Below are 20,414 nucleotides of genomic sequence, written 5' to 3'. Positions count from 1 at the left end.
GCGCTTGTTGCAATTTGTTGGCTCATTTAGTGAAAGAGAGAGTTTCACTTGGCCAACCAGCTAATCAAGCAACTAGCCAAGCAGCCAGACGGCCAGTCAGCTAGCCATGTTGATAGCCAGATCTGTTCCATAGATTTCACTGCAAAGCAGCTCACATCAATTTACTCACTTGCGTTATATCTCATCATTTAGGCATATTTTTGTGTACCCTAACCCGTGTTAGCTATATTCCATATGTAACGTGAAACGTAACCCTTTGAAGACGACATCGAGTCGATACCATTTAGGCATATTCTAGATCGAAGCTTTCAGAGAAGCAGTTTTGATAGAACTCGGTGCCCTTGAGGCTTTAAGCTCCACGCAATACATATGGCCAAGCCGTCCAGATTGTAACTCAATATCAGGCAGTCACTATGTCGTTTTTACGGATTTCCATGTTGGACACGACAGGAATATAAAGGCACTTAAACTGTAAGAACGAAGAATTGATCGTTCGTGTATATAGAATAGATGAGTTGTAAATGTGAGCCACTTTTTCAGAAAAGTGAACGAGAAACGTTCAAATCCACCTTAAGGTGTGGAATATTATGATGTCTAAGCCAAAGGCTTTAGAAGCTAATGCTATTTAAAAGATAGGTTGATGCAAAAATAATTGATTATCAGTCGATCTGCTGTCGACTCTAGGATTGCCAGAACCTAGTTCACTCTTTAAGATTTTAGAATTGTAAATATTGAATTCACTCCTCGAAACTTTAACTATTTGAGCATAATATACGAATAGCAACAAAGACAGCAAACTTAAAATGATTTTATTGCTTATGGTATACATTATTGCCAACTAGTCTATCTTAATGTATAAGTTCTCGACTGCAAAAATCTCGCTCTATATTCGCATATCCGCCAATGGCAACCTGATTAAAACTAATCTCGTAAGGGCATTAAATCTTCGTCTATGCAACACTTGTCACACGGCTGCAACGTTTTGTCTGCCATTAAATTTCCATTTTCCATTTGATTAGAGTTTTGATTAATTGCGCTATAGCGCAGCCAACAACTTCATTAGGCTGCCACAAAATGATATCGGACGCATTTTTGCCCCCCTTCCTCCCTCCTCATCCGCACACAATCCAAATCATATTCTAATCAGCGGGCTGCTGAGCCGCCTGCCCCCTTTTACAGCTTTCACAGCGAACTGGCAACAACTTTGGCTAATTAAGCTACACAATGTCATTGTGTGTTTGGTCTGTTTGGTCAACGGGTTCGGGCTCTGGCTCGGAATCGGACTTCGGAGTGCTCCGAATGTTAGCGGCTACCAGTGTGCCGCTTGTTGCTGTTCGCATATTAAATTTCATTGATGATCTATGTATGACTAGAGTTGCATTTAATTTTTCATCGCCACGGGAGATTTTCACACATTTGCTGCAGCTCAACAGCGACGACGACGCGCCAGAGAGAGCGAGAGAGAGGGAAAGAGGCCGATGCGAGTCCGCATTCGGCGCGTCTCACACGGCGTATGATTAATGGCCAGCATTTAATTGAGTTATTGTTGAGCCTGCTGGCGGCGCATTAACCCAACGACCTTGCAAAGAATAATCTAGATGGGAGTCTAAAGCGAAGGACACACGCAGGACATACCCTTAGCAACGGGAGGAATAAAACATGAATTTTGATCTTAAATTTGCCCAATTTAGACTTTCTTAATTATTGCTCCAAGGTATGATTAAAAGTTGTCACAGTCTTCCAAAATTCGTTCATTAGTATTATATATGAGTGTGTGTGTGAATGTATGTGTGTGGGCGTGTGTTGTTAGTGTATGCATGCATGTAAGTATGCATATGTATATATATTTTTTCTAATACTTAACGCAGACCAAGCTTATATTTCACTGTGCTGCAAAATTTAAATAAAACGAATTTCTGGCAAGTGCCCTACTCTTCGATTCTCAAGAGTTTATGTAGGCTCTACAGTTTTTCATGCTTAGTTAGCTAGTAGTTTAGGTTTTTTTTTGTTATTTTCTTATTTTTTGCATGTATGTATGTAAATTTATATGTAAATATATATGTATGAATGTATGCATGTATGTATGTATGCATGTATGTATGTATGCATGTATGTATGTATGTATGCACATGTATTTATTTATGTATGTATATGCGTATTCGCATATGCATGTATGTATGATACATACGTATGTGCGTACATATATATGTATGCATGGATGTAGGCATGTTTGTATACAACCGATTATTCCAGGCATTTGGGTGGGATTCGGGTCAGTCTTAGTTTTGTAACAAAGTAACTGTTGTAAGATCACAAAAAATCACCATATTAAAAATATTAAGTAAAATCTGCAATTAATTGAGACAAATCTTAACTAGCATCTCTTGCTTTTAATATAAGCTGATTGTTGGGCAGAATCCCAGGAATTGTTATTGAATTGGCTCGGCATAAGTAAATCGAATATTTGGGATCAAAATAAATCCATTGCTTTGGGGCTAATTAATGTTTTGAATTTCAATCTAAACCATTTTTAAAGAAAATATATGAGTCAGTTGGCCTGTCTGGCTCAGAGTTTGAGTTCATAGTAGAAACAAATTGGATTTCTTGTATCGAAACGGTTGGCAGGCTTGGTTCGACGCATTCCAAAACGGAATGAAATAAAATCAACAGAAATTTTTCACATAGAATTTAACTGCAAAAAAGTGTAAAGCATAAGAAAATGGAATCAAGTTGATGTCATGGCGAGCTGGAACGCTACAGCTGCTTTGGTCAGTGGCCCCCAAAACGAACCTATAACCCAGCTCTGGAGCGGACATTTATCAGGTTTGCAGCGGACGCAGCAGCTACGCGTAGTTCTACATAAATTTTAATCAAATTAAAGGAAGCCACGCACTGCAAGGCGCAAATAAATTGAAACCCAGCTCAGGCTGAGGCAGCCAAAGCAGCTCAATGCCCAAGTGCGCATAAGTAAGGATTACGCGCGAACACCGAATGGCTGGGCCCAGAGCTTGGCTTGGCTTGGAGGCTGCTTCATGGGATAAATCCGCGACTGGCCGCGTCTGCGGTTCTGCTGCCCAACAATGGCGCATAATTTTCAGTTTTGACCTCTCAATTCGCCGTCGAGGGACCCGTTGGAGGGAGCCAAGCGGCAAGTCGAGCGGCAGGCAGACTGTCGGGGCAGGGCATCGGGCTGAAGGGGCATGCTCGGCCTGGCTTGGCGCTCCATTTGCGCGGACTGTGCTGAGCTGCTCTCAACGTTCGTCAATTCAAATTAATCAGAATTAGGCAATTACAGAAATTACAAAAATTACAACGTAATTTCGTTGGGGCTCTTCACTTTAAAAGCTTTTGAAAAATTGCGCATGCGTATTGAGAGCGGGCTCCAGTGCCCCGCATAGCCCGCCCCTCTTCTTCCCTTCTCCTCTTCTGGCCCGTTGGCTGCATCAATCTGCAGCTTGTTTGTGGCTTTGAAATGTGGCCGAGACGCGACGTTTAGTTGTTTCGCTTTCTTCTTCTTCTTCTTGTTAGTTTTGTTGTTGCTGGTCAGGAATTTATCGCAGTGTTTTTAAGTGCGGGTCGTGTGGTGTGCGTGTGTGTGTGTGCGGAAATAATTGTTAACGGCAAATTCAATTTTCGGCAACGTCAACGCGTTGAGCGTTGCCGCTAATTGGTTACGTCAGGCCGTAAAAATGCATAATCATTTGGCATTTTGCATGCTTTTTGTGCCACTGTGCAGCGGGGCCATTGGCTATGGTGACCCCAGCTGAAAGCAGCTGCCAGCTGGGGCAGCCCTTCCTCGAGCCACGCCCTGCTTGCCCATTAAGCCTGTCCATGTCGCTGTCAATGTCACTTTATATACAAAGTCGTTAACATTCCGCCCTTTTCAAGCGAGAAGACTCCATTTGAGGTTCAGCTAAGAATTGCAAAGAATATTCTAGTCAGTTGTGCGCGACTGGCGTATACCCTGTAACCATGAGATTATAACATTGAATTGATCGATACATAGATAGATGAAACTCGCTGATAAATCGATATCGATATTGAACATTGGTATCGTTACTTTTATTAAATATATGTCAATATGCCCATTGACAGTCAATACTTTGCAAATGAAATCGTTCATGTATGCAAGCAAACATATTCGTATATAGTGCAGATAGATATGTATTCATATACCGGAATGTTGCTGTTATCGATAATCTATTGATACGTCGATATTTCTGAATAACTTGAGTTCGTTTGCCAGCATACATACAAATGAGATATACAACAAAATGAATCAATATCGATCTCTAAATATTAAAAGTGATAGAAACTGCGCAATTCCCTATAAACTCTTAGTAGCAGCTGTAAGACGTTTACAGGGTATACAAGGCTAATCAGGCGTGCACAGAAGCTGTAGACCAGTAGTTGAACCGCGGCTAACTGACAAAAGCAGCTTGCTATAGAAGAGCACTGACAAATACGTCAACAACTCAATCGCAGTGGATCGAAAAGGCAACAAGGCTACCGTTTTTGGATATCGGGCTATCAGCTGCTCAATGCGCTTCACTTAGCGTATCGGCAAATCTCTAAATTGCCACAAATTAACAGATAATTCGCCGCAGTTGCAACAGAGACGCAACTGGCAACTGGCAAGTGGCAAGTGGCAAGAGGCAAACGACAAGAGCGACTCGCTAAACAGATTCCGTTTGACTCTGGCGCGCAAAGGCGACGCTAATAGATACTTTGCGTGCTCACACTTGCCAAGGGGGGAGAGGGTAGGGGGAGGGTTAGGAGTTGGGAGAAGGGGGTAGTGACAGGGGGTAGAGAGGTGCTCCGACCAGCTGAACGAAGGCAGGCAACGAGCTGTGTGTTGCACAATACCCAAATCCAATTTTCGAATTCCCACATGCGTTCATTATCGGTCTGGACGCAGACAACACACACACGCACACACACGCACACACACGCACATACACGCACACACACTCTCTTTCGGCTGCTGTGGCGGGTGCGCGCGTGCGCATAACTCATTTCGCACTTTGTCCATTTCATAAGACCAATTAAAGCGCCTTGCTCTGAGCCAGAGTCGAAGCAGCAACCGAGCTGCAGCAGCAGCAGCAGCAGTTGGACCAGTCGCAGCTCCAAGAGATTCCGAATCGCAGTTGGATTCGGCTGGAGGGGGCGCACCGTGGGGCGCCTTTTGGCTGCGACAATTTTCCATGCATACGCGCTGCCAAGCGACGCGTCGGATTAAGTGGGAAATTTGACAAATGCGCTGAGATTGGCTCCCAGCCTCGAACTGGATGATAATCACCTGCTGCCTCTGGCCTCCCTGCCCGCCTTCCGGCCAGCCAACCAGCCAGCCGGAGTCCGTCTCGAGCAGAGATTTAGCCAACATTTGCGGAAACATACAAATTTGCGCATTTGTCCAAAGCAGCGTGAACATTTGCACAATCAGCGAGGCAACGAGGCAGCAATTCAGCGAGCCCGAAAACCAATGATTCGCATCATCTTCAGCAGCAATTGCGGACAGTGGCGTAGCCCGGCAGGGGCTGCCCATTTAACCCCCCTCTTATGTTGACCTAAACAGGAAAAAAATAGGCGAATCAATTGCATTTTGAGCTGATGATTTAAGAGATCTTATGGAATGAAGAATAATAAGCTACAGGGCATGATTCACCGGCTGGTATTTCAATGTCGCCTGAGATTCTAACTCAGAGCTTCGACAAAAGTGTGAAGAAAGCTTATTTATCTATAACTAGATATTTTAATGCGATTTAGCCAATGATGCTATATTTTGTCAGTGGCTAGCGGAGGCTGCTGTGTTATTATGGGGTGTTATTATCATAGGATGTTATTATCAAAGGATTTTATTATCAAAGATATTCACTATTAATCTCTGAGGCATTAATATTTTGTGTCACACAATTATAATGCCCTGCAAGCTTCTGTTAATGTTTCTTTTTAGTCATCCCCCCTTCAAAAAAAAATATGCAGCCGCCACTGACTGCAACTGCAGCTACCAAAGGGGAGCTCAAGTTAAAAAAAAAAAAAATAATAAAAAAAACGAGAACCTGACTGCCTTTTTAATGCGCACATTTCGTTTTCAATGCGATTCGACCACGAAATTATGTCAATAACTGAGGTCATATGCATAAATTCTGGTCAGGGGCCGACGTCGTGTCTCGCCTGCCACGCAGACCCACAGACCCATAGAGAGCCAGGGCGCAGGCCAGCCCAGGCCAGGCCAGGGCTCAGGCCAAGCCAGGCCAGTGGCTGCTGCATGTTTAACTGCATACTAAATGCAAGAGGCAGCCCTCTTGCCACACCCCGCGCCACTTGCCGCCGCTGTTGGGCCCAGCTGGTGCTTTTCATTAAGAATTAAGTCAAATGGGGATAGTGGAGCTGCTTGCGGACTCGTTTGGCAAGTGCACGTGGCTCGTGTTTGTTGTCGACGCCACCAAAAGAGCGCTGCAACAGACACAGACAACAGCCAACAGACAGTGGACAGCAGACACCAGAGCGAAACCATCCATAATATGGCCCAGCAGCATACGCCCGCACCGCCGCGTAGCACAACGGACACAACGGCATGCTAATAAAACGATATTTTATTGCTTTTTGGCGGCTCATCATGGCTAAAATGGTAATGGAAGCTTTGCGGGGCATGCGGGGCATGCGGCATGGCAAATTGGCTGGCACTTGTGTTGGCTAGCAGTCGTGCGTGGCCAAACGCATTCATTGCCAGCCACAAAGATTAAATGCTCCATTTGCAGCCGCCTGATTGACAGCAGCCGGATGGCGGGGGGTGGCGGGTGCAGCGGCTCCTCCCACAGCTGCCTAGTTGTGGAAATTGCAAGCAAGCAGAAACCAGGACTTGCAGGTTCTGACCTAGTAATTGCCTTGTAAGACCCGCAGCAGCAGCAGCAGCAGCAACAAGCACCACCACCACCGCCACCAACTCTTAACGGGGCGAATTGGTTAGAAACTAGCCCAAAACACGATTAACCCACATCTTGGACGACGCGATCATAAATTATTATGCAGCCAAGGCAGCCGGCTGGAGCAGGCATGTCGCGCGTTTTTCTCTTTTCTATTTTTTTTTTTTTGGCCATTTGGCGACTGCTGCTGCTTCTCCTTCTGCCAGCCACGAGCTCTGGGTACAAGCTGCAGCGGCACGAACATGACTTTCTAGCGGATTTCTTTGCATGCGCCTGGCGCGCTTTTGCTGTCGCTCCTTGCGGCGGCTGACGGGTCCAGAGTTGGGTAGCTAGACACACATACCACGCTGCTTTTTGTACCCATTAAGTAATTGATGGAATGGGGTATATTGATATGGCAACCAGCTGGGTTCCTCTAGCCATGTTTGTCTTTCTAGAGTTTTAAATTAGTTATAAACGTTTGTTTTGTTTTCTTTTTTATTTCATAAAATCGAAAATTTATTATTAGTTAAGTTTATGTCACACTTCGCAAGCTTAATCGGATTTTGTCAACAACTTTAATTTAACTTCTCTATATGAATCATTAGTAGGGATCCGCACAAGTTAAAAAAGGTATATCATTCCCAAATCGGACATTTTTTATCCGAGATAATCAACAAAAATTATTCAACGGAATTATGTCGTTTTAAAATCGTCATATTTCCGCGCGGAATCATGTCGTGCAGTTCGCACGGAATTACGTCGTTTTCGATTTTCGTAATATTTTCGCTTGGCTCAAAAAAATCGGAATTTGTAGTGCTCTGCCAATTTTCAAGGCTCTCTGAAATCTTAAATGCTTATTTTTAAATTGAGTCGTATTTTAAATTAACACATTTTTCATTTTGTATTTCCAGACAAATCTGCCAAACCCAGGGACAACATATAATCAGAAAATGATTGATACTCATGGTACCTAGTTGACCTATATATCCTTGGTTATTCCATATCATGGATTTAGTCCTAGCGAACCTAAAGGACCCAGTTCTCGCAAAATGCGCGAGAACAGGGTCCAAAAATATGTATGCTTTTGTTTTACAGCCCACAGCAGCAGCCCCGCCCCCTGGATGGTTTCTAGTTGACTAACATATCCTTGGTTATACCATGCCATTGATATAGTCCTTGGAAACCTAAAGGATCAGATCCCTGCCAAATGTGCATTGAAATGGTCCAAAAACATGTATGATTTTTCTTTCAGGAGCCCTTTTACATTACCTGCAGCTGCAGCTGTAGTTTAACAGCCGCCTTACAGCACTCATTTTACATTAACTGCTATTTAACAGTAACATTTTAATTGAGTTACATTTTTGCCCCTTATTGCTATGCAATGAAAATTTTTATTCAAACCACTCGGCGACCTTCTGGGCATTTCTGTTCGCCTGGTATTTGAGTGGAATTTTATGGCAAATTTGGGACGTAGCCGCCGACCAGGGCGCCCCGTGAGGGTATGCAATGAAATTTTTTCGGCAGCTAAAAATATTTTTTGTCGACCTTCTGGGCATTTATGTTCGCCTGGTATTTTGGCAGATTTTAAGAAAAATCTCGGCTGCCAACAGATGCCCCTTTTGGATATGCAACGAAATTTTTTCTTTGTGAATTTTTTAATAAAAAAACATGAATTTTGTTTAAATAAATGATTTATTTAAAAAATGGTTGTTTTTTCGCTAATTTTCTTAATTATTTTTCTTAAAATTATAAAAATCGAGCATAAATTATAATTTGAGCTTATTTAAACTTAAAATAAGTATATCTGGCTTAATTAAAGTCGAATCCTGGAAAATTTCGCTTTGTCAGTCGTGGAGGTCCTTAGAGCTCATTGTAGTCCTTAATTTGTCAGTCTAAAAGGATAAAAACACATTTAAATTGAAAAGAGCGAAAAAAATATAAAGGCAATTTTTTTCAGAAAAAAGGACATAACTCGGTCATATCCTTGCAGATTTTCAAAGGACATGGTGCGTTAGGATCGTATTGACCCCCTGCATCGATCTGCATCAAAAAAATATGGGGTCATCTAACAACCCAGGGACTTGTATTTTTACTTGCGAAATTTTTATTCCCGAAGTGCACGGAAATGGCCCGAAAACACAAATCCTTGAATATCTCCAAAACTACAAGGACGATCCTTATGAAATTTGGCCAGTTGGTAGTCCTGGTCAATACAATTTTTTTGACATAGGACTCGACAGGATACGCCAGGATATGACCGAGTTATGGCCTATTTTCTCTTGCAAAAATCGTCCTTAAAACTTCGCCGTTTGAAGGACTATCGTCCTTTTTGTTGTATTTTCTTAAATGGGACGTCGAGCACTATCTACAGTTCAAAGGACATCCCGATAGTCCTTCAAATGGCCAAGTTAGTCCCGATTTTTTCGCTTTTTGGCAATTTTGCGACCTACCCCCTATGAAAAATTTTTGTGAAATTTTTTGTCGAATCTTGGAAATCCTTGAATGCCAATCGATAGTCCTGCTCTCCACGAGTTCAACAAGGTATATCGTTCCGATATCCTTAAGGATTTGGCCGAGTTATGGCTAATTAAAAAATGTCCTTTTTAGTAAAATAGCGATATCTTCGAAAGTAGAAGGACGATTTTGATGTCCTTTGGACAGTTGATAGGTGTGATCAATACGAGTTGTTTGACAGAGGACTCGTCAGGATTCATAAGGATACAACTAAGTTATGGCCTTTCTAATATGCAAAAGAAATATCCTTATATCCTGGCTTTTAGTAGGACTTTCGTCCTTTTCTTTGTATATTCTGAATTGGCAGGATAAGCACAGTCTGCTCACCGAAGGACATCCGGCTAGTCCTTTAAGAGGCCAAGCTATCGCCGCTTTTGATATCATGTCCTTTTTAGAAAAATAGCCATAATTCGCCCATATCCTTACAGATTTTCAAAGGACATGGTGCGTTAGGATCGTAAGGACCACCTGCATCGATCTGCATCAAAACATTATGGGGTCATCTAAGAATCCAGGACTTGGTAAAATTTAAACCGAAAATTGCTTGCGAATGAGGTGAAAACAGAAAATCATTGATATCTCGGAAAGGAAAGGACGAGCTTGACGCCTTTTGGCCAGCTAATAGCGCTGGTTAATACAATCTATTTGCCACAGGACTCGTCAGGATACGCCAGGATATGGCCAACTTATGGCAAATTTTCTTTTTCGAAAATTATCCTTTAAACTTCGCCACGTCCATGGACATACATACAATCAGCAATTGAGCGCCATTCATGGCCTATATATCCTTGCCTATTTTATATGATGGATTTAACGGTCGGTAGCGGTCGGTTTGAAAATCTGGAATAAATTGGAATATTTAATATAAAAACCATTCGATTTTTGAAGATATTACCTTTTTGAATTCGTACGGCAACAGTCTACCAGCTGCATAGCCCGTCCTGCCGCTCCTCCTTAAGTACTGGCAATTAGGCTGGGCAAAAGAAGGCAGCTGAGACTTCGCAGGGTTTATTCTCATCTTCTGGATCGCTATAAATAAATAAAAATAATTAATTAATAAAAGGTAACGACTTAATAATTAATGTTATTAAACAAAATAATATAAAATATAATTCCTCTTATCAAAAAATTAGCTAAAAGAATGTAAAAAATGCAAAACATGGCATTAAATAAATGAAAATCTAAATATCGACCCAGATCGAAAAAGCGAAAATTGAATAAAGGGGTTTGGTTGTACAGGGTATCTGCTCGTCTAGCACACACATGGGCTAGGCACTTTTACTTGTTAGTTGTTGCTGTTGCTGCAGTTCGCTGCCCGCTTCTCTACATTTAATTATTTTGTTTAAAAAGTTTTGACACCGCGACGCGCATGCAGATTTACAGTCTGGCAGCTCGGAGCTCGGAGCTTGGAGCTTGAAGCTGGCAGCTTCTGCCCGCTGCCAGAATGACAGCCCTGGCTAGCGGCAGTGTTGCAAGTGTCTGTACGAGTGTGTGTGTGTGTGTGTGTGTGTTGCAAAGGGGGGCAAGACGTGACGCTGTGGCAATAGCCAAAAGAAAAAGAGAGAAGTTTTTTGCCATTCAATTTGAGTTGCGGCTTGTCGTAGATTGGATGGCAACACTGGCTGATGGCCTCCCTGGCTCCTCGTTAGTTTGTTGTTGCCGTTGTTGCTGTTGTGTGTGTTTGTTGTTAGCCAAAGTGTATCTAGATGAAGGCGCGACAATTGGCATGCATTAAGTTGTTGCCGCAACAGCCGCAGCTAGTTTTATGGCAGCGTGTGAAGTTGCGCGTTGGATTAATTTAAGTCCAAGATGTGACAATGCGACAATGGAGCCTACGACTACGACTTGGCCAATATTTGGCCAATTGACTTGCATTTGTATATACTAAATTGGGATGTTTCTTAATTTATTATTTAGCTGTAGCGCAGGCTAACTAGACGTTGCAGCTGGCATTGAGGTTAAGGTTGCGATTCGCTCGTTTAACTAAAAAGATACAAGTAATGATTAAATAAATATTCAATGCTAAATAAGAACCAAATTACACTTATATTTAATGTTTGTTTCTCTTTCGCAGGAAAGCTCTTAACCATAATTCTCTAACTATTTACGCTCCACACACTAATGTCCTGGCAGGGAACCCGCTAAGGGAGGGAGGCTTAAAAGGAGGGATGGTCCTGGTCCTGATCTGGTCCTGCAGCATGGAGATGCCCAGCCCAACAATCTAGAACCTAGTCTCGCCTAAATACATATACTAACTGTAAAAAAATATACTACTCAAACAGAATACTTTTTTTAAGCTAGGAACCAACTGATCCTCACTCTGATTAAATAAGATTGAATAATAATGGAATATAAGATTGAAGTAAAGTTAAAGAAGAAAAGAAGAAAAAAAAGAAAATAAGTCTTTCTGCTACCAAATCATTCTTGTTTTCAGCTTTAGTTCCCCATCAACTCCCTTTTATAAATGTTGTACATAATGAGTTTGAGCTAATATTATGTTAATATCCACAAAATGAATGCTTCTTTAATATGCATTTGTGTTCCATAAATTGTTATTCTTGTATTGCATAAACTGCACTTAGCTGACATTTAGAATTGATTTATGCTAAAATCAAGGAACCCCGCCCGCAGCCATGCTAATTATTTGGCCCGAAACTGAATTATAATAGAAAAAAATGAATAAAATAAACTAACTAAAAGCGCTGGCAATTTTAATTGTTAGTCAGCCGAGTATTTGCCTGGCCGCCGCTGGAAACAAATTGAATTCGACGCATTCCATGGTTAATCAAGCGGACAACTGGCCTGCGTGGTGCTGGTGGTGCTGCTGGTGGCGGTGGCGGTGGCTGTTTGCACTGGAATTTTAATTGCAACGAAATCGAAATCGCAGCCAAAACCCGCCACATACGAGCATCGATACGCCCCTGCCCAAGACCACGTCGCAGCGCACCTGTCGATGGGGGCAACAAATGCCAGCGGCTACTCAGCTCGCGGTGGTTCACATTGGCTGTTGGTTTGTGGTTTACTTTCTGTTTCGGGCCGAGAGTCAAATCGAGTCAAAAAGTTAATTACGGACGGCCAAAATTGTGTGCACTCTTGACACCGCACGTGACGTGGCAATATGAGAGATGGCAGCAGCCCGAAATACCCTGGCTGCTCCTGGGGGCTCATTAAAAACTTTCTTCTGGCCAACATTGAACTCGACTTTTCCCGTGCAATCAGTTTTTTTTTTTTTAGTTTTTGGCCAAAACTACTTCATTGGCTGCGGCCAGTTCATGAATTTAATGACAGCTTCGTTATGGCTGGGCAAATAGGAAAATGTTGTATATATATTTTTTTTTACTTTTTGTTGGAAATCATCGTCGCAGCCAGACATAATCTCAGCCAGCGGTCAGTGGGTTAATCACTGGCTATATAGAGTTTGTGGCTGAGAGCTGCTGCTGATGTTATTCGCGGGGCGCCCAATTAATCATGCCCTCTGACTTCCACTGGGAAGAGCCCAACTCAGAAGTTGGCGAATCAAGCCGCAAAGAGGCGAAAGTTAACGTTGATTCTATGGCTCGGGGCGCAACGGGGTGGCCAACACTTTCACAGCCGAGATTATGCTCCAGCTACAGCATGCAAACGCCTCATCAATCAGTTAGATACACACACACACACACACATACATACATCACGACCTTTTATGCAGATGCTGGCAAGTCAAATGTCCGGAACGCAGCTGACATTCCAGCTGGCTACTGTGCTGCGCCGCACACGGCAATCAACGCGTCAAATGTGCAGGAAACACTGACTGCCGCCTCCTCAATCCCCCCCTACGACGTAAGCAAACACAGTTAGGCAAACCGTTTGCCGTTTGGCTTGCAGCGATATGTGTGAAATCTTGACCAGCCGCAGCAGCAGCATCCGAAGCTAGCAAAACGTTTTTGACAGCTGCCTACCAAATGGCAGCCCGTTCCAGCTGGGGCGCAGCTGGTAAAGAGCGGGCGGCGGCAAAGCAGTGCAGTGCAAAGCTCTTATTAGCTGCACGCTAATTTATGCCAGAAATGGGAAGAGAGCTGCCAATTGGAAATGAAAGAAAGAGCAAGACAAAGCGGCGCCAGGCGAATTGTGAAAAATGGCAATTGCCTGCAAAATTAGTGCACACAATTGCAGCTGGGCTCTGACCTTGAAAATTGAACAAGCAACGAGAAGAGAGAACGAGAGAGCGAGGGAGAGCTGAAGCAGCTTAGCTGGCGCATATGTTGTCTATGCCCACACATAATTAATAAATAAATAATTTTAATCTAATTGATAAACACTTACATATACACACACACACACACTTGCGCATGCTTGGCTTTGTCTTAGAAGCAAAAAAATACAGTTTTATGACTCACACACGTATAACACAATATAAGTCCGACACGCACTAACCCTTCGGCAGCTACCTGAGCACTGAACGCATGCGAAGAGCAGTTCAGATTTAGCTTATTGATTCATAAATATATGTAAGTAAATTACTCAATGGGCTTAGCTTAGGCACCGTTACAGTTATGCTGCGCTCTCAATTGCGCCCTTCAGGGTTGCTATTTTTGATGCTTTTTCTGTTCTCTTTTCTGCATGCATGCGTACGTCACAAATTTGGACAAAAGCTGAGCAGCATTGCTGTTGTTGTTGTTGTTGTTGCTTTTCTATTGTAGTGTAATTGTAGTGAGATTTTGCTGAGCAGCACTGTTATCGTTGTTTTCAAGGTGAAACAAATACAGCAAAACTGTTACTTTATTTACTTTATTATTTTTTTTTATTTCAATGGCAAACTGAAACTTTTTATTAGCAAAAAGTTTTTTTTTTCATTTATTCATTATGATTTTACACATTGTGTGCAAATATTTATATATTGCCCTTGGTCAACATGTGCCAAAAAAATATATTAAAATTTAATTTTTTTTTTTCAAATCCCAGAAATACATAATTAGTTCGAATGGTTTATATTTAAATTCATGAATCTTCTACGTATATGAACATGGTACTTTTTCATGAAATAACGCATTTCTTCTATTTATAGTGTAAGTTCGAATTCGAGTTAGAGCACTTATTGAGCAGCAGATCATTTGTTGTTGCTTTTCTCTTAGAATTTAACTCAAATTTCGAGTTCGAAATTGCCCTGCTCTCTTGCAAGTGACATGCTTCAACAAGCAGCCCTGTTAATACAAATTTTTAACGCCTTAACTAACTTTCACTTGTCCCGAATCGAATTTTCGCATAATATTGTCCATTCTCTTTGTAGCGCTGTCTCTCCTTCTCCCTTTCTCGCTCTCTAGATCGCTCCGCATTCACACTTTCGGTTTTTAATTGCAAGCCGAAATTGAAACGGGCAGCAAATGGCAGAGGCAAAGGTAACCAGCTACAACCTAAACCTGTAACCCGCAACCCCCGCCCCCCCAGCGACGTGGCGATCATTTGCATAAAACAAACAACAATTTTTCGCATGCAAGTTGTGAGTGTGTGAATAGCGCGATTGCGCGCGAGTACTCTAAACAGCGCTGTAAATGTGGCCCGCAGCGACGACGAGTGCAAAACGAAATCGACAAACACGAGCAGCGGCTCGCGACTGCGCAGTCGCCAGCGGCCCACGCTGCCAGGCCATGGGTGGATGAAGAGCAGAAAAGTGAAGAGGAGAGAGCATATGAGGATGGCAGGGCAGCAAAAAGCGTCACATCAAACATGCATCAATAAGTACACACACACACACACACACACACATGTGTGTGCATTTGCAATTTGCAAATTTTTGCATAGCCAACCAAAATGGAGGCTGGCCTCAGCTCACGTTGCAGGGCCCAAGGCAGGTGCGGCTGTTGTTGTCGTCGTTGTCGTCGTCGTCGTCGTCGTCGTCGTCGTCGAGGCGCGTTGAAAAGGAAATTTTTCATCTGGCAAACAAATGGTCCGAATGGAGTTGTTGCCCCGGCCGAAAAGCGCATAGCAAAAAAAAAGGCTATCGCTATCGCTTGTGGCCAATCTGCATGCGCCGCGGCCTGGGCGAACGTTGCGCTGCGTGTGTGTGACCAGCCGGTGGAGCGGCTGCTGCTGCCGCTGCCGCCGCCGCCGCAAAGAGCGGACAATGACAACAATGAACAAATCATGAGCACTTTTCATTTGCCAACAATCCACCCACCCCCTAGCCCATCTCCTCCCCCCTTACGCTGTGTCCGGCCCAGCCAGCATTACATGCCACACAAAAGGCTAAACAGCTTAGAGATGAGCGCGTGCCAAGCACGACACAGCACGAGCACGAAGTTTTAACAAATCTTGAAGACTATCGACTATCGAAGCTGAACAAGAATATCTATGCTTTATTGGATCGCAGCTGTTTTCTTATGTCTGCCACATACATTTGCACCATATATATACCCTTTTTACATGGGTTCAGGGTATAAAGAGATAAGATTTTAGGAGGGATAACATTTGGTACGTAAGCCTAACAAGTTTCTAAAAAGTGTCTTACCTAGAATTCAAGCTCGCATTGCACATGATTGATGACGATTTGGCCGTGGTTTGAACTGTAGATTTATGAAGCATTAAAAGATGAGGATATCCAGTGTGATTTGTAAGCGTATTTCATTGAAGCTTAAAATAAAAGATAAGTATGATAAATCTTAATTATTTGTACTCCATCTAAGCATAGCTAAGTTCCAGTCTTGCATTAAGTGTTATAAGTATAAAGAGTACGAAACAGTTTTGAATACGTAGCGCGTGTCACGGCACGTGTTCATCTGTTGTATAGAGTATATATTGTTGTGTGTGTTTGTACGTGTGTGTGTGTGTGTGTGTGTTAAAGTGAGTCGACAACAAATGGCATTTTTAGCTTTTGACATTTCACGCGTTGCGGCAAGCGTTGCCCGTTTAGTCCGCGTTGTCACACACGTCGTATGCGTGATGTGATAATTTTGGCATGCCGTGACCCGGCTGCCAACAACAACAACAACAAAAACAAGAACAACCTGGTCGGCACTTGAAAGCTGATCGGCAATGGCAGTGGCAGCTTCTAATGCCAGACATTTGATTTGGCTAGCTAATTCATGACAATTTACGCTGATCGGCGATTGCAGTTGGAGAATTCCCGTTGTTGCCGTGTTCCTGGCTTCACTTCCTAGCGGCAGCCGATGCGGCGGTCTACGCGCCTCTTTAGGCCGCAAATGCATTTTTAATTACATTGGCAAACATTTGCGCGTTGCCAGGCAGCAGGCAGTAGGCAGCAGGAGCAGTAGAAGCCAGGTAACAATGGACTTGGTCTTGTTGGCAGCGACTGCAACTCCATTTGCCTGATTGTTGTATTTTGGCTCGAACTGTTTAATTCGCGGTTGCAGCTTGGCTCAAATGCCTCAGTCCCAACCGCATTGAATCTGACCACATATCGATTTCAGGCTCTCTCTTTCCCGCTCCCTCCGCCTCGCCCTCTCACTTCGTTTTCCCACTCCCAGCGAGCTGCTTCCCAGTTCATCTTCGGCTGCTGCGCGTAAATTTTCATGTCGCTTCTTGATTTGCAAGCATTTAACAAAGTCAAAACAATTTTAATGCGCAGACGCGGCAGTTAATTAAAATTGCAACGAGCTGTTGACCATTTGTTATACCCTGCAACTATCGGAAATTGGGTATGCAACAGAAAAATCAGCAACTTGTGCACCACATTTTAATTAATTAAATAAATAATAATCATAATTACAACAAATTTTCAAGTAAAAAGTTAAAATATTTTATTAATATTTAAGTAAAATAAATATACAAAAAATATATAAAAAAATGTTAAAAAATCAAATTTTGAAATAAATGAAATAAATAGGAACAATAAATACAAAAATAAAATACTAGTTAGTTATTAGAATTATTGATTAAAGTGAAAACAAATGAGCACAGTAAATGGAAATTTTTGTGTATCTAAAATAAAATTAACTCCTGACTGGAACTCGCCTCGTTTACTCGCCTCTTACTGGGCTCGAGCTCTTGCAGCACAGCTCAGAGTTCTGGCTAGAGGGTATAAGATAGTCAGGCATAGACGGCAAGAGCATTCACTTGTCGTCGTAAATGCTTTTGCTGTTATTGCTCGCTTGGCTATTTTGGGCAGTTCCCAGGGCAGCAGCTGGCAACTGGCAACTGGCAACCGGGAACTGGCAACTGGCAACTGGTAGCCACCCGACACTTGTCAGGCAGTGCTCGGAGCGCCACCAACAACTCACGACGGCAGCTTGGCGAATCTTTTGGCCGCTGGCCCGGGGCTGTGGTTGCCTTTGCCTTTGCCTTTAACCAAATCAAATTAATTTTAATGCCGTCGGCAGCTTTGGCGCACATTAATTACTGCAAGCATCTTTCGGCGAATGCAACTGCAACTGCTCCTGGTCGGTGCATGGCGCATCTGCATCTCAACCTGGCGACTGGTTTATAATTCAATAAAATTTGATTAGGCATTAATTTGCCGTCGCAACTAATTAATGAGCGCACAAATGCGCCGATGCCGCGACCTCTGGGCTCGATCTATGCTTCCGCCTCGCAAATGCAGCCCATCCTTCCCCCCAAGTCCGTTCTGAGTGCTCGCCATATTTGGTTAGATCTGAACGTTTAATGCTAACTTTTAGACTAAAACATATATTAAATGCTTTACGCTGTGTCAAATGGGCGTTCAGCGGGGCTGGGCGGTGGGCGTGCCACACACACACTGCCACTAACAACAGCAACAACAACAACTGCAACACTCAGCAAAAAAATCAGGCACTTTGCGCTCGCATCAAGTTTCTAGCTCAAAGCTTCTTTAACTATGCACAAAACTATTTGTGCAACAATTATTTTATTAGTTGACGAAATGCTGTAGTTAATTTAAGTTTTTTTTTTGCACTTCAGTTAAGCACGTGTTGCACTGATTTTAAGTACGCTTTTCTTGTTATAAATATATTTTTCATATAAATACTTGTTAAAAGTATCTCGAACCCTTAACTTATCTGTTACATTTAAGAACGTTTTTAAGTTAAGTAATATTAAAAATAATAGAATATTTGAAGCTTAAGATTTGCCTGCTTAATTTAAGTCTTGCAGCTTCTTGTTAAATTTTTCTGCGATTTAATTTAAGAATAGTTTTGCATACAATTCGTTTGAAATGTTTGAAACGCATAAGCTCTATACAGATTACATTAGTTGTCTTTCTCTGAGTGTACTTGAAACAACAACAAAGTTGTGGTACAGTACGACCTACTGCCTGGCTCTGTGGCATAATAGGCCAATTATTACTGCAATTTGCATTAGAACATAGCCGCTGTACGGACAGACACACACACACAAACACACACAGAGACACTCACACTGGTTGTTTGAGATGAGCTTTAGCTGCATATTCGCATTATGAGAAGGAAGCTGGAGACGTTCGTAGAAATTCTTTAGCTCTGCGGCAGCGTGTTGTTATTATGAAACCGTTTAGAGAACGTGTTTGTGAACACCACAGTAATTTGGTTAGATTACCAAGGCGACGGCGCTGACGCGGCGGCAACGTATGACGATGAATGCAATGTAAGCATATGGCATGGACCAGGGGAAGGTTGCTGGAGGTGGCTGCAGCTTGAAGCTGGGGGAGCTGCCGCTGCTGCTGCTGCTGCGGACGTTGCCTGGAAAATTGGCAGCCAAACGCGACTCACAACGAATGTGGGCCAATCTATCACTGATGGAGCAACAGCTCTTCCAGGCCGTACCATGAAGCAATCGCGTTCCCGTTCCCGTTTCAGTCGAGGCGTGTGAATAGAAACGTTAGCGCTGGCACGTTCTGGGTGCCCAGCCTGATAAAAGTTGATTGCAAATTTATAGAGGAGATCTGTGTGTGCGCGCCCACAGATTGGCCATAAATGTCATGTTCCCTGTACTCTCTGCCTATCTCTCTCCCTCTCGTTCTCTAGGTACCACCTAACAGCCAAGAGCGGGAACAACTTAAGCGCCCAGTTTGATTAGAATAGCAATCTATCTACTGCTTCATTTATCTATCTATCTATCAATTTATCTACACACACACACGCGTATGTCTTCAAAGTGTCATGGTAAAATATCAATGTGGTTTGTGAAACATGAAACTATAAACCAATCGATAACTCGATTCGATATATCGATAACATAATCGAGTTCATTACCACATATATCGATACTCATGTAACATTTGTAAATCTATGTGATTCGTTAGTTTCAAAGAAATATATATATATTTAGTTAAGTAGTTGCAAAATAAACGGTAGCTTTATCATCTCGATAGTCGATTGGCAGCAGTATCTAATGCATGCATTATCGATAACTTTGATTAACGCCCTAGTTTCAAAACCAGCCCAGAAATTCTATTATTTTTTAGATGCTATCTATCTTCTGTCCGTCAGTGCACGTAGATAAGCTACCTGTCAATTGTCAACACGAAAACAACTTCCGCAAGCACTCAATCATCTGACAGCTGCTGTAACATCAGCTTTAACGGCAGCCTTAGCATCAGCATTTGCCACGAAAGTGAAAACCGATTCAGGAATTGTCCAGTGACTACTCATCTAATTGAATTAATTAGCAGCAGCTATGCAAATGCGGCAACTTGTTGCACATTTATTTTACGATTTTTATTTGCCTTTAGATGGTTACTTACTTAACATGTTCGCCAAGTGTCAACACAAACACAAGTACCACAAATAACGTAAGCTTAACAGTCGCACATACATACATACATATTCACATGACTATTCACATGAGTATTCACATAAGCATTCACATATGCTGGCCCATTATTCTTTAAACTGCGCCGCAAGCAGCCGCAATCTGACTGATCTCGATCTAGAACTCTTATGGGCTATGCACTATCTGGAGAGTCCTTTGGCTTTGTCATGCTTAACGGATGAAAAAAGTTTTCTCATAAACTTATAGAGAAGAGCCAGTCCTCTAGCATAAATAAATGGCCCTGGAAAACATGGTCCATCAAACGCAACTGAAAGTAGGAAGCTGGTTCAAACC

General features: G+C 42.6%; 1 protein-coding gene and 1 long non-coding RNA gene across 3 annotated transcripts in view; one reads left to right on the top strand and one right to left on the bottom strand.

Moving 5' to 3' along the window:
• The window catches only part of LOC138911222 (uncharacterized), a 188,744-nt gene extending 180,112 nt beyond the window's left edge, over positions 1-8,632 (top strand). Inside the window, exon 8 of the long non-coding RNA XR_011416631.1 lies at positions 7,820-8,632. This is a non-coding gene — a long non-coding RNA (uncharacterized lncRNA). The remainder of the gene's footprint in view (positions 1-7,819) is intronic.
• Positions 1-20,414, bottom strand: part of ds (dachsous cadherin-related 1) — a 221,045-nt gene that overhangs the window by 96,753 nt on the left and 103,878 nt on the right. The window lies entirely within an intron of this gene.

This window comes from Drosophila virilis, chromosome 4, assembly GCF_030788295.1.
Source record: "Drosophila virilis strain 15010-1051.87 chromosome 4, Dvir_AGI_RSII-ME, whole genome shotgun sequence".
NCBI classification, from domain to species: domain Eukaryota; kingdom Metazoa; phylum Arthropoda; class Insecta; order Diptera; family Drosophilidae; genus Drosophila; species Drosophila virilis.
This window is presented reverse-complemented; position numbering and strand designations above follow the sequence as displayed.